Here is a 12495-nt window from a genome sequence, read left to right as displayed (position 1 = left end):
CGAGCCGCAGCTTCAGCTGCTCAGGTAGAGAGGCTGTGTAGCCAGGTGTGTTTTTTCGCTGATTCGGTTCTGCAGGTTCTCTGCTGGTACGCTGGAGACGGGGATCAAGCAGTTTGTCTCACTCGGGATAGATTGTGCTTTTTTGGTTCATAGTTTTTGATTGACGTGCGATTTATTCGCGTTTAGAGGGAATTATTTTTACCGACAATTACCAGATAACGGAAACGTGGGCACAGTTATCTATATAAACTACACAGACTAACTAACTACCTAACTGATTGACTAACATAAACAATTAAAAATTGAAAAAAATTAGCTTGCACTGTTAGCTCCGGTAAGGGAAAGCATGAGGGAAAGCGGCTGACTGGAAGTCACACACAAAAACACGGAATTTGATCACTATTTACATAGTCTCCTTCATTCTTGGTTGGAGCAATGATGGGAATGTGAGTCCCATCAACACAGCAAATTACGCCGGGAAATCCTTAAATATATTCGAAGTACTCGTGAATAATTGCATCATGTATCCACATAGACTAATTTCTTATCAACAGTGACAAACCTGGAATTCCTTTTTTATAATCCATTCAGATTTATGCCTAAGGAAAACCACAAAAGCCTTGCAAAAATCTTTTCAGAGCCAGCATCACTTTCCTTACAGCCCGACAAACCATTGCCTTACTGATGTGTTCACTGTCCCCGATGTTAAAAAGAAAACTGCCATTGGCGAAGAATCAAAGGGCAAAGCATAAAATTTGCTATATTGCGATAATGCAAATCCACGATGTGTGATGTTTGATATATGTGTTTTGATACCTGTGAGCCAGTAGGTTTACTTCACGGAGTAAGTTGCCATAGTAACTGACTCAGGGTTTCGCTGAACTGGCTTTGTGAAACGGAAAACTCAGAGTTTCCCTCATCTCAGGCTCAACATACTCAGAGTTTTCACTTACCCTGCTTTCTGAAATAGGGCCCAGGTCTGTCTTCCATTTTTAGGGACTAGCTGATGCTGGGCAGGAAGAGCAGCATATAAATAAACAGCACCAGGACCAACATTCCTACAATTTGTCATTTTTCATCCAAGTGGACAGAGATGAAAGCAGACAGCGCTCTGAGGGTCCCACCCAGGAAGAATATGAACAGTGGGACAGGAACGATGAGGAGGATGGCAAAGATGGTTCATTTGGCCTCAAGATTATCCCAGAAAAAGAACAGGAAAAGATAGACAAGGGGAAGAACCCAGACCATGACACAGGCCTGACCAGAAATCTTGATTCCAAATACCTGGAAGACACAGCTTCAGAATTCTACAGAAATAAGATATTCAGACACAGAAGCAGCGCCACACATACTGGATAGACCTTTCCAGGGTGATGCACATCATGATGCACACACTGGCCACCAGACAACAGACATGACTGTAAGTAAATATATCAATTATTTTGCTATGCTCAGGCCGTGCCACCTCAGCAATCATGCAACAGAGCTGAATGAGGTCAGTTATGAGGAGGTTGATGATGCAGATTGGAATCACATGGTCATTTTTAACCTGCAAGAAAACATTGGCAGAAGAGAAGAAAGCTGGTGTAAACATGTTCTGAAGTCCAACTTCTCCCAAATATGTCAAGTCATATTACAAAAGTTACTATGATTCAATCTCTGGGGACCATAATAACTCTATGTCCCTGTCCATAGAGAATGGACAGGGACAACCTTCCCATACATAAGTGGCAGCAACCAAAACAAAAGGGCTTGCTGAGGGGAAATGACTGATCATTAACATGTAGAGGTAAAGGTAGTCCTCCCATAGTCAGTTATTCCTGTCCATATGCCATGCAGCTGCACATTTACACCAGAATGATACCTCTGGATGTGTACGATGAATTCATGGCAGCACTCAACAGGTAAAATGTAGTTAAATAAATATATTTAACCAGCAGCACTACAGAGTAAAAATAGAGAATAAACTCACCAAAATAGTTTAGTGTGAAAACAGGGGGCAGGCTGCTGGTTGCCATGACAACAAAGAGGTTTTTGGCAAAGAGAGAAAGGGCAGACAGGTTTTAGACTCTCATCAGAATCAGGCCGAAATCATTTTGAGGAATTGTTTTGTTTTTCACTGTGCACACACTCACACCTGAGCTCCTGTTTTACAGTACACTTAAAGGGATAATCCTCATTTTACCCATATTGGTCAGTCCACTTGTCATGCAGATTACTTGCAAGGGGTTTTATCACATCAGCGAAAATCACCATGATCAATGACTTTGATTTGATTTCCACTTTTTAGAAAAAAAAAAAGTGGTGGTCTGTTAATGGTCTGTGTGGAAATTAATAGTACCCAAGCTTTATCCAGCACTGAACAACAAATGTGATTAAAACTTATTCACATGTTATCAAGGATGAACCTTACTGAATATCACATTGGGATTAGTGGGTCGAGTACTGAAAATCTATAGAAGTGAAAATTACCATTTGAAAACTATGCAAATAAAAGTAAATAATAATAACAATAATAATAATAACAGCACTTGTTTGATGAGTTGGTCAGCTAATCACACAAACAAGGATAGCCCTTTACAATCAAGACATGAATTATCTCCCACTCTCTCTCCATCTCCTCCTCTCTTGGTTATCATAACATCAAAGACTTGGGTTTGAAAAAAATGCCAGCTTACCATATTTTCACTCACAATATGTGCAATTTAATTCAAGGCAGGAATTTCCCCAACAAAGCTATTAGGCCAGGTGACAGGTATCTTTTGACAGGGCCTGGAGAACAAGTGCAAATGACACTTAAATTTGATTTTAAGACACGAAAGTCACAGAGTGCTTCACTCAAATCACAGATCAATGAGGTGCATACTTCCCTCAAAAAACTTTTGGATTGTAAAGTGCAACATCTTGAGAGTCCATGTCCATCATATTGTAGGCCTTATTGTAGGGTTAAACTATAATCCTGTACCAGTGACTGTTAATGTCGAGCAGATGAGGCCAAGAGGTTAGGGGCCAGGTGTGACTAAAGTGGAGTTGCGGACCCAGCAGGATAAAGTGACTACATTACCTGACACTCTTTACTGTTGTTAAAGATTAAAGTGAGACCTTATTTTGTTAAAGAAAATTTGCATTTACTATACTAGGAAACTGTTATTACAGAGGTGACTCCCTGATTTGTTTGTCCTCTAGCCATTGTAACACTATATTGCAAATGTTTACAGAGCAACTGGGGAATATTGAGAGCAATCAAAGAGATTTGGATGCTTGGTATGATTGATCATGTGGCTACATCTATATAGCATTAAAGTTACAATGTGTAATTTACGTGGTTGTTTATTAGCAAATATCAACTATTGCTTTCATAAATATATATTTACTAAAGTGTAACACAATTCACATACAAATGGAAGCTTTCTCGTAGGCTTAGAATGATTTCTCTATATATACACAGGCAGGGCGCGGTCTGCTGGAGGCTGCCCTCTTGCGTCGCCATATTTGAATACAGTGGCCGAAAGAGATACACACGCTTCGCCTTTCGCGTTTACCTAGAACTTGTTGTCACTGGAGACAGAGAAGGTGAAGATCAATCCGGGGCGCTTCTGCGTGAACCTGCTTTGTACTTTTATGATTCTGTCGCACTTTAAATGGAGGACCACACAGATGTTTTGCCCCATAAGATGGAAACCACGCCACCAAATAAAAGAAAAAGATCAGATAAGCGAGGATAGGACAAAACACAAGTGAAAATCGGCATTGCTTATTCCAGGTGGAAAGAACTCCTGAAGGAGAAGGATTTCACAAGGGATGCGGAGGTTGCCTGCTTTCTGCTAGACAGGTAATTCAATATGATATTTTAAAATCATTTTGGCTTCATGTTTGCAACTACTTTTCCCTCTCATCTAAGTTCGAGTGACGGCTACGTTTATGTGCTAACGTTATCCTAACCTTGGCTAACGTTATCCCAGAGCTACAGCTAAATGGTTAGCCTAGCCTACAGCCTAATCTGTTGATTCCTCTCACGCTGCTGCGAAGGCTACCACCCTCTCCTCCTCCTCTTCCATCTGGGTAGCCGAGACACACCTCGCCTGGCCATTCCTGCACCGCCTCTACCCCCTTGCCCCCTTCCTCTCCCTGGTCTTCCTCCTCTCCCTCTTCCTCTTCCTCCTCTCCCTGTGTCCTGTGGAAGAACACTCTGGAAACGCATATATTATAATCATACGAACCTAAATTTGCCGCACTGTGCATGTGTTATTCTAGCATTACTGTGCTAATGTTTGCTCATGTTACCAAAACAATTAGAAATAAAACACTCCTAACATATATCTCACAGATAACCTATATCTCACTGGTAAGCTATAATATATCGTAACATGGTTTAGATTCCTAAATAAATATTCACCTCGTCGCTAGATACTCCTGAAAAACTTGAAAAACTCTGCTGTCTGCGCAAGGCTTTCTGTCCTATGAGGCCACCATCACTAACATGACAGGAGGGGTGAGCGAGTGAACGCCGCAATCTAGAATTTGACGGCTTATGTCACTGTTACTCACCATTTTTACACACTGAGGCTTTAAATATAGGTGTTAAGTTTTTAATGTGTAAGAACAAAGTTCGGAGGGAACATTTTAAAATAGAATTTAAGGAAAGGCAAACCAAATTGACAAAAGGTTACACACCCTAAGACACAATTTTGAAAAGAAGGTCTTTCTCTGCGTATAGACCAGTTACAAACTCATAACCTTCAACAATTTCAGAATGAAATTAACAGAGTGGGCCCCAAAAAGCCCAGGGAAGGTGAAACTAAAAACTGGTGAATGGAGTTCTAATTTAGGCATTGTATTACAAAGATGGGACAAGGATTTTGCAGATTTGTTCCCTGGTTGCAACAATTCGTTTAATAATATTTTTTAAAGGAAATAATGACTTTAAAAGAATCAATGGAGTCAGAAATGAAAGCTGATGCAAATAAAGGTAGTATGTTGCTAAATACAAATTTCTCTACAGAATAGGTGTAAAATGTAATACAGTCATTTCTGTGGAGCAAAGCCACAGAAAGAAGACGTAGCGAACATATGCACACGGGCATTTAATGAGAGAAGTTGTCATTCTCGTACAATGGTGGATTGGCCATCGGGACGTTCAGGACGAATCCCGATGGGCCGGTCACCAAGTGGGCTGGTGGGGCTGGCCCAGTGAGACTAGTGAATGTCAAGCTAGTTGCTAGCTGTCAGTACTGCAATGTGCGTCCCTCCAATGTTGTTTGTTTGCTGTGAGATGTTCAGAGGGAACATAGGTGTCAATCTTGTGTTTTGATGCTTGAAGGAGGAGATAAAAGCGGCCTCCTCCAATATAAAAGAGGCTCTCATTTTTCTTGTAATCTGATTGGCACACCCGCAGTCATCAATCATTACTCATGGCAGACCATGCTAGTGGATAAAGCCGGTAAAAAAAAGAAAGGGTGAAACTTAAATCTTTACAAGAAGAGGCAGCAAAGTGCGCCAAAATAACCAACCTGTTTGGCTGCTGCGTTTGGTTGACGGGCTGAGGCTGCTGGTGTTGCTAACGATGGAGATGGAGCTGCAGCCGACAGTGCCATTATAGCAGGAGTATTAACGTTAGCTAACATTTGTGAGTGTGTAATGTGCAAGTTTGGCTTTGGCAAATTGCATATTTCTTCTAGGTGTCTGTTTCAAGAGGCCAACTTGCCTACTAGGTATTGCAATACGTCATTATAATTTAAACCCGTACTAAAAGAAAATATGCGCTTGCTTTTTTCCTGTGGATGCATGCAATTAACGTTAGGTGGTTTTATGGAGACATCACCGTGTTTCTTGCTGAGATACTGCCACAAAAAGGTGGCTGTTTTTACAGAGACATTGCCGTGTTTCCCACTGAGATATTGCCACAAAACGCAGTTGTTTTTGGAAGAAACTGAAAGAAACTGGATACACTCCACTCTGAGTTGACTTGTGATAGTTTTGTAGTTCTTGTATTCATATCATTTCATTCAGGCTGAAGCGACTGGTATGTTTTATTTGCCTTCCCTGAATGCAGCTGTGAAAAGTACTGACAGACAGGAAGCTTGTTTCAAAAAATGTTAACACATAAGCCTCTACTGAGGAGAGTTTAGATGACTCGGGGCTCAAAGCAGGGACCTGCGGCTGCTGGATGTAAGTGCAGGGTGGGGGGTGCTGAGGAGGCTGACAGTCAAGGGTGAACCCCAGAAGTCCCTGTCCGTCCTCTAAATGTCCCTCCAGGTGGACAATGTGCAATTTTGGGTTCCACACTGCTGTTGTTTTATTATCTGTTGGAAACAGCCTGATTACTGCACAGGCCTTGAGGGAGAAATGACCTTTCCTGCAACACACACACACACACACACACACACACACACACACACACACACACAGAGCCCTCATTAGAAGGATAGACACAGTAGTCTGGAGGACAATAGAGAGAGGGATTGGGGGAGCACCTTTCCTTTCCTTGCTCTCTTTCTCTGTGGGACTACAGATTTAAGTCTCATCCCATGTTTGAGGGGAAATGTGGTCACTGAAGCAGAATGGCAAATGAAAAGTGGCTTTAGTCAGGTATGAAAATGCAACAGTGTAAAATAAATCAGTTGTAACAGGGCACCTGTATGCCACAAGGATAAAAAACACACCATGCTGAACTTCAAGCTTGGACAAATGCCTCTTCAAACACAGCAAATCTCCTCTCCAGAAAAAAAGGAACTGAATGAGGTCATCACTAAAACATGCATGGCCTTCGAAAAAAAAAAAAAACAATCGATGTGCCAGGCTCAGTGTTGTATTACTATTATCGTCGCAGCCAAAGATAAAATGATGATTGTCACGATTACTTTCCAGGGTTATAAAACCCTGTCTTATTGCATTAAACCTTACTGTGGATTCTTTTCATAATGGGCAGTGGTTAGCACTGTCGCCTCACAGTAGAAAGGTATTTGGTTTGAGCTTTCCTTTCTGTGTGAGGTTTGCATGATTGTGTGAATGTGGCAATGCACTCTACTGGTACAAATAAGAAATATGCCCCTGCAGAACCGGAAAGTTGCCATTTTAGATGTGCACATTGGCAAGTACCAGACCCTCAGTTTTATGTTTCGCAGCTGAAGAAATATGGGGCATTCTACCGAATATGTGCAAAGTTAGGCTGGAAATATTTTGAAATTTTGTATGTTTTATTTCCAAAACTTTGTCCCTATATAATTTGTACCATATGTAAAGGTCACATATCTAGTAAAATGACTGTAAATTTTTATATTGTATTTTCAGACTGTTTTGGAGTGAAATTTGTCACTACCAAAACATAAAGTATTATATTATACAAAAAATATATATATCAACCTGTTATGCTTGTTCCTTCCATTGTCTAAAGATTTTCATTTTACGCATTTTTACTGGATGTTTTCACAATTAAATCTATAAAAATTAATATTTTAACAAATTTTGAAGTTCAAATTATAGAATTCTTCAAAATCTAAATGCAGTCTTTCTTTGTACAATGCATAACGCTGATCAGATTGATTTCAGAGTTAATAATTGATGAAACAGAACATAAATGTAACCAATTACCATCATAATACTTTAGTTGATAACTCAATATACTTTATTTTTTACAAAACACCCAGTGTTTCAGTAGTAACTGCACTGTTTTGGTAGTGACTGTCCTGTTTCGGTAGTGACGATTATACTGTTTTTAAGGTTGCATCGTATTTCCTCAAATGTATGCCTTATGATGGGAAGAAAAGTAGAGTAGAGTAGAGTAGAGTAGAGCAAAGTAGAGCAGAGTAGAGCAAAATAGAGTAGAGTAGAGAAGAGTATAGTAGAGCAGAGTAGAGCAGAGTATAGTAGAGTAGAGCAGAGCAGAGTAGAGTAGAGAAGAGTAGATTAGAGTAGACCAGAGTAGAGTAGAGTCGAGTAGAGTATAGAAGAGCATAGTAGAGCAGGGTATAGAGTAGAGCAGAGCATAGGAGAGTAGAGCAGAGTATAGTAGAGCAGAGAAGAGCATAGTAGAGTAGAGCAGAGTAGAGAAGAGTATAGTAGAGCAGAGTAGAGTAGAGAAGAGCAGAATAGAGTTGAACAAAGTAGAGTAGAGCAGAGTATAGTAGAGTAGAGTAGAGCAGAGCAGATTAGAACAAAGTAGAGCAGAGTAGAAAAGAGTATAGACTAGAGCAGATTAGAGTAGAGCAGAGTATAGAGTAGAGCAGAGTATAGGGTAGAGCAGAGCATAGTAGAGTAGAGCAGAGTATAGAGTAGAGCAGAGCAGAGTAGAATAGAGCAGAGTATAGAGTAGAACAGAGTATAGGGTAGAGCAGAGCATAGTAGAGTAGAGCAGAGTATAGAGTAGAGCAGAGCAGAGTAGAATAGAGCAGAGTATAGAGTAGAGCAGAGCATAGTAGAGTAGAGCAGAGTATAGAGTAGAGTAGAGCAGAGCAGAGTAGAATAGAGCAGAGTATAGTAGAGCAGAGAAGAACATAGTCCAACAGCTGTTAGCCGCTGTCAGTGCCATGGCAGCTAGCAGGGTGCAGTTGAGTGGAAATTTATCAGAAGCAGGTGAGGGAGAGAAGCAAACTGACAAACTAAACAAAACTCACTCTACCTTCTAGGGCTGTAGTCAACCAAAGAAAATCTTGGTCGACTGAAGTCGTACATAATATTCAACTAATCGATTAGCCGTGGCGAAAAAAAAAAAATCTGTCACTCTGCAGTTACACCTCCAAAATGCTAATCGGCGGTAGAGGACTGTGTTAAGTGCTGTAAAGTTTAGTTGATTCAAAACACACACAAAATATGGCTTAATAGAGACCATTTCAAACACAAGTACGCAAATTGGCTTCACTAAAAATTGCAGAATTGACAGACAAACATTTGTCTTTATCTGGACACATTTCCCCCACCAATACAACATGCTAACGTTATTAGCACAAGTCTATGGCATTTTACATTGTATAAATTAGCCTAGCGTCTAGCGATCTTTTAGTCTTCTCATATAACATACAACTCACAAGATTCACCGATAAAACAACTGTCACGCTTTACACTGTATAATAGCCTAGCAGCTAGTGATCTTTCCTTTGTCTCATATAAAGCCAGGGACAACAGAAGCATTTAACAAAGGTAACAGCACTCAATTTGGCTCCATTACAACTCACATCACTCACTGACAAAACAAATGTCACACTAAACACGTTTTCCAAACAAATACAACATGCTAACATTATTAGCGCCAGCCTATGGCATTTTACATGGTATACATTAGTCTAGCAACGAGCAGAGATTTCCTCTGCTCATACGAAGCCACGATAAGTCCTGAAGTATAAATCCCTGAAGGATAGATCACACACAAGACTTAAAATGCTATTTTAGTGAAGGCTTTACTGTCTTCACAATTTATTGTTTCTTATCTGTGAAATACAAGTAAATATAAGCTTTGTTTCCACTGAGGGAAATGGTGTCAGTAGCTACACAGAAACTGACAGGAGGTCTGCATCACGGCAACGCTGAGTGTCAGGGTGGGCGAGTTCAACTTTCTGTCAACAACGGGGTGTTTTGAAAACACCCCCAGCGATTATTCGACCAATGAGAATTTGGTCTGACAAGAGCATATCAACCAAATAATTGAGCAGTCAACCAGGAGACTACAGCCCTACTATCTTCACCAACTGCATCACTGAAATAAAATCCTGGCTTCAAACCAACATCCATAAACTTAACTGTGACAAATCAGATCTCATCATTATCAGTCCCAAGTCTCTTATCAAATCCACCCATAACTTCTCCCTCTCCATTGATGGCTCCACGGCCCCCCCCCCCCCCCCCCCCCCATTTGTCCATACCCTTGGTTTCATCTTTGATCAAACCGTCTCCTTAAACGAACATATCGAACACACCACCAAAACAGCCTTCTTCCATCTCAGAAACATTGCCTGTCTCCATCCATCACTTTTCAACTGCAGAGACTCTCATTCACGCTTTCATCACTTCCAGACTTGACTACAGCAACAGTCTTCTCTAGGGTTCATCATCCAAAACACTCAAGAAACTACAATATATCCAGAACTCAGTTGCTCATCTTCTCGCACACTCCTGCACTCATGACCACATCACTCCTGTTCTTCATAAACTCCCCAGCATATCCACATCAAACTCCTCATCATCACCTATAAAGCTCACCCCAACCTGGCTGGCTCACCTACATGTCTGAGCTCCTCCACCAGCACACTCCCTCCTGCTCTCTCAGGTCTGCTGATGCCAACCTCCCTCAAAACACACCTCTTCAAAACTGCCTACAACCTTTAAAAAACTGTGTTCTTCTTTCTCTCTGCATTGTGTCCCTTCTTATGGATTATTTCGATTTTGTATTGTTGTTGTTATTGTTGTTCTTTGTAAAGTGTCTTTGAGTATCCAGAAAAGCACTATAAAAAAACCACAATGTATTATTATTATTATTATTATTATTATTTAACCTGATGTCAGCTGGAATCAGCTTCGGCCTAGGTATATACTGTATACCTATAGAAGAAGACAAAAAGTCCTTTAGCTATACCTTCTATGTAGGATTAGAAGGCATATAATGGATGGATTATTTTCTTCCCTGATAAGGTGTCAAACTCTGGTACACAACCTGATTTCCTGAAAGATAGTCAGTTGTCTTGGTGGTACCTGAAGCAACACAGCTAATGCATTTCCCTTAACACAGGTCTGGTTTTGGTCTCAACAGCCATTTAGGGAGGATGTCTTGTTGAATGACAGGTTGTTAGTTGGTGTCTTTCAACCTTGGCTAATATCTTTTCTTGTAGGCAACCCACCAATTATCAAAGTCTGTGTCCAGGTGCCGAGGGGTACTACTGTATATGGGAGCAAAAAAGAGGGAGCAGTGTGAAATCTAATAAATGTCGTCAAGTGATGTCACTTGAGTCAGCATCAGTTTGGTCTGAAGGCTACACGTTTAAAATGAAAATCTGGGGATGTGGTGTTAGAGAGAAGTCATCTTACCAGATTCTACCCTGTTGCTGTATGGAATCATAAAGATGATATCTGTGGTTCTGTTACATCAATTTTGATTCTTTTTTTTTTTTTTTAACAATAAACATATTAAGGCTTTCTATATATATATATATATATATATTAATATTAGTGATTCATGATATGATATGATATGATATGATATATGAAACAGTGGTACAGTGGTGTCAAGGTTTGGTATGTTTTTGGTACAGCAAAAAAGTAGAAAATGATAAATGATTAAAAACTAGCATTACTTGGGCTTTTGTGTTTTTGTACAAAGCAGGAATTACAGTCTGGCTGAAAGGGACTTATTTAAGTCTGAGTAAAACAAAATCAGTTATTTTTTTCTAAACACATTATACATGTTAAAAAAATTCTTCACAACATGTAAAAAGACTTGAAACTGTGTAGTACTGAATTGTGGAGTTAAACTGTTCAGCTGTTTTTCAGCATTTATGTATCCTACCATATAAAAACTACATTACCACTGACATCAAAGCGCATAGTATCAGTGTAGTTTCTTTCATCCATTGTGTGTGAGTGGCAAGTTTGCTTCGTCCCATGAGCTCTCTGAGTTCTTTCAGTCTGATAAATACATGAATAAACATCTCTGTTAAATGCAACAATCATATTAACATGAGCTAAACAGCCGTCACTTACAGACCTATCAGTCTTTCTGGCTGAATATGCTCACCTGCTCACTGCTATGGATGTGTGCTTTGTGCTAACGTTGGATGCTGACCGAGAGGCTATAGCCGTGCTGCCCTTGTGCCCTGGTTTGCAGGATTTGTGCTGTGCTGCTGCTGGTATGTGTTACTGGCTTAGCTGGTAAGAGAGCCTGTGGCTGCGCAGAGGCTTGTGCCTCAGGTCAGGCATCGTGTATGTTACTCTGCTACTGAGTTAGCTGAGTCTGTAGCTGTGCGGCAGCTACTTGTTTGGTTTGGTGTGTTTTTATCCACCACTCACTCTCACAATCACCTTCATAATTCACAGTGAAACCAAAGTGACTCCAAACACTAAAGCTGTAGGTTATCGGAGGAACTTCTATTTCTGATTTGGTAATGGAATTACTAACGGGCTTGTAACGAGGTAGCTTAGTATAGCTGTGTGTGTCACACTGGAGTAGAATGTTCTGGTTTGGGGATGGGAGGGGTAGACAGCATGTTGTCTGTTCAGTGGTACTGCAGGGCTCCAGACTGCGCCTAATTGGTCGCATTTTGCGACCTTTTTTGGAGGCCATGCGACATAGTTTTTTAACTAGGAGCACCAGCACGACTTACAAATCCACCCCCTCCCCCTTTTTCTTTCTTTTTTTTTATAATTGCATTTCATGGAGGAGCAGAAGCGAGTGAGCGAGTGAGTGAGTGTGTGTGTGTGTGTGCCTGTCATGTGTGTCTGGATGCGCACTGCGAGGCAGGGGGCGGGGGGCGCCAGTAACCATAGCAACGTGCAGCAGTTTTAGTACATGTG

The sequence above is a fragment of the Epinephelus fuscoguttatus genome, linkage group LG9, assembly GCF_011397635.1.
Source record: "Epinephelus fuscoguttatus linkage group LG9, E.fuscoguttatus.final_Chr_v1".
Classification (NCBI taxonomy): domain Eukaryota; kingdom Metazoa; phylum Chordata; class Actinopteri; order Perciformes; family Serranidae; genus Epinephelus; species Epinephelus fuscoguttatus.
This window is presented reverse-complemented; position numbering follows the sequence as displayed.